This window comes from Schistocerca serialis, chromosome 3 (assembly GCF_023864345.2).
Source record: "Schistocerca serialis cubense isolate TAMUIC-IGC-003099 chromosome 3, iqSchSeri2.2, whole genome shotgun sequence".
Taxonomy (NCBI): Eukaryota; Metazoa; Arthropoda; class Insecta; order Orthoptera; family Acrididae; genus Schistocerca; species Schistocerca serialis.
The window spans coordinates 591,416,891-591,420,114 of NC_064640.1; the positions used below are offsets into that span (position 1 = coordinate 591,416,891).

General features: G+C 44.6%; 1 pseudogene; it reads right to left on the bottom strand.

The window, feature by feature from the left end:
- Nucleotides 1-2,015: 2,015 nt before the first annotated feature.
- On the bottom strand, nt 2,016-2,132 carry LOC126472020 (5S ribosomal RNA; annotated as a pseudogene).
- Nucleotides 2,133-3,224: the final 1,092 nt, after the last annotated feature.

The following is a 3,224-nucleotide window of genomic DNA, read 5'->3' on the forward strand; positions in this document are numbered from 1 at the left end:
GGAGGTAATGGACTCTGCATTGGAAAATTCAGTAGTATCACTACTAGATTTCTCAAAGGAGAAACTGTTGCACGAGGATCAGAACGGATTTTATGAGTCACCTCAACCAACGGATATACTGTTGATTAGCACAATTTGTGCCAAGTTTAAAACTGCAAGGAAATAATATCTCAACTACAAACTGATTCACAAAATCTATGGATTCTTCCTGCAGGCGGCTCAGGATATAAAACTTTACAGACAACAAGCAACTCTATTCATCTCCCAGTGGCTGTTCAGACGTCAGTGCCTCTCGAGTTGAATATTATGGATCAGGACATGCATCTCATCGGCTTTTGCAGTAAAGTTGTTCGAATATGACTATATCTGAAACAGATTGGGCATACTGTATAAAACTAGAGCACACTGCTGGCAGCATGGCACATTAGGATTGAAGCGTGATGGGTGAACGTGAAATAACGGTGAACTCCTTAAACCTACCTGCTTGTAACCTTCAGAACGACCATTCCAGTCGAATATGATGAAGGAATCATTCATCTTGAGTGCTTGAAACACAAACCTTTTGCTTTAGCAGTGACCCCCCCCCCCCCTCCCGGGAGTAATGAAGAATGCTGATGGAAGCCCAACAGTAACGTCTCATTTTAAACGTAATGAGTTTGCTTTTCTGCTTTTCTGTTCCAAGAAATAGGATTAGAACTGGGTGGGGTTGAAATCGACCATATTCAGAATGCAAGTAGCACATCAACTTTAAAAATATCTGTTTCAGTACCAACATTAGACTTGAACTGCTTAGGAAATGCAGGGTGGCTTATGCAGAACCTAATATCGACAGATGAATACAATCTACTTAGTGCATGCACACCTCCGGAGATGCTGATGGGGTACTTCAAAGACATGAAATGCATTCTAGTTCATTTAAAGCAACAATTCAAGTTAGGAAAAAGTGGAACAGACAATAACGCATATATCCAAAGAGCACGTATCAATATTATTGACAATAATATTGTGCTCTACAAGTTAATCAGGAAAACGCCCCATACCTCTGTAACCGATAAAGAACGCTTACAACATTTAAAAATACTTGGCAGCGGCTTTCAATTGCCTTTAAGTTTCAGATAATGGGAACTGTTTGGATATCCTCTACTGCAAAGTGCATGGATGATTAAAGCATCATTTCGGTCGGAAATGCCGCAGTTTATCATTCTTGCATATATCACACCAAAAGGAAAGCGAAAATGAAATTGGATTTGCGGGTATTCAGCCTCTACAATTTCACAGATGCAGAAGTTTACTTAATTCAGACATTTACCATTACTCAATTTACAACATTCGACTAATAAAGTGCGGGCCGCGGTGGCCGAGCGGTTCTAGGCGCTACAGTCTGGAATCGCGCGACTGCTACGGTCCCAGGTTCGAATCCTGCCTCGGGTATCGATGTGTGTGATGTCCTTAGGTTGGTTAAGTTTAAGTAGTTCTAAGTTCTAGGGGACTGATGACCTCAGATGTTAAGTCCCATAGTGCTCAGACCCATTTATTGACTAATAAAGTCTACTGCTTACTGTATGATATATATAAAAGTTGTCATCTGGGGTACTATGAGGGTGAAGCAAATGAGGGTTTGAGAAAAACCTTTCAGAGCCCTTAAATGCACAACACATATAAATGTACACTATGGTTATGTTGTAATTATTACAGAATACACTGTGACGAGGAAAGGATGCCTTTTGAAATTATGGTGACAACACTTGAAAGATCTGCTCATACTGACTAGACTGTCTACGTGAAAGGTAGTGCTAAATCACTATGGCACACAGCACTCCGTCGTCAGACCACAAGTGGCCCATCGGGACCATCCGACCGCCGTGTCATCCTCAGTTGAGGATGCGGATAGGAGGGGCGTGTGGTCAGCACACCGCTCTCCCGGTCGTTATGATGGTTTTATTTGACCGGAGCCGCTACTGTTCGGTCGAGTAGCTCCTCAATGGGCATCACGAGGCTGAGTGCACCCCGAAAAATGGCAACAGCACATGGCGGCTGGATGGTCACCCATCCAAGTGCCGGCCACGCCCGACAGCGCTTAACTTCGGTGATCTCACGGGAACCGGTGTATCCACTGCGGCAAGGCCGTTGCCAAATCACTATGAATATGTGATATTTACAATAACACGCAATTAGATGTCTGGAGTCATACTAGTATCCTTCTTAGGATGAAGACATAGAAGAATTGTTTTGTGTGTGCCGGCCGGAGTGGCCGAGCGGTTCTAGGCGCTACAGTCTGGAACCGTGCGACCGCTGCGGTCGTAGGTTCGAATCCTGCCTCGGTCATGGATGTGTGTGATGTCCTTAGGTTAGTTCGGTTTAAGTAGTTCTAAGTTCTAGGGGACTGATGACCTCAGAAGTTAAGCCCATAGTGCTCAGAGCCATTTGAACCATTTTTCTTTTGTGTGTGCGTTAGAGAAGGAAAAATTACTGTTGAGTTCGGTGACCATTGAATTACTTATTTTAAAACAGCCTTTTGTCCTACAGTTTCACACACACGGCTTGGGTGATTGCAGCACCTCCCTGTGCCTACATTCTGAGTGGCATCATGCTCGTCCATCCCAGGTGGAATCTGCATTACTAATGGCCGATTTTAGCACAACCCCCACTGGCCGAACGGCGATTATATGAGGCTGAAGAACATAGCCTATTTCATTTCGATGTTTGTTGCATTGCTAGTGCATCATCATGAGGCACGCCAGTAGCAGCAGTAGTAGCAGCAGGTGCAGCAGGCTTATTAATCTCGAAGTCAAGGTTATTATGTCATTCCTCCTGATGGACAACACGAATTCTGCACTTATAGTGCAAAAAATAAGCACCCCTTAGAGTGGCGATGGCCTGATACTTCAGATGAACATCTCACGCATAGGTACCAGCTTCTTATTAACACGTGAGTGTATTTTTCACATCATATACATCGAGGGCTCTTGTATCAAAATATCTGAATGTGTTTTTCACATTATATACTTTGGGGGCTCTTGTTTCAAGATTTGTATGTATTGTATTGTATGTTAACTGTGGACCTAGAAACGACGGAGAGGCTCAGTCCCCACCGTAGCCGCAGTGGTCCACAACCCCACGACGACTACCGCAGTCCCCTTCACCCCTTCGCCGCTCCACACCGAACCCAGTGTTATTGTGCGATTCGGCCCCAGGTGGACCCCCCGCCCCCCTCCCCCCCAAGG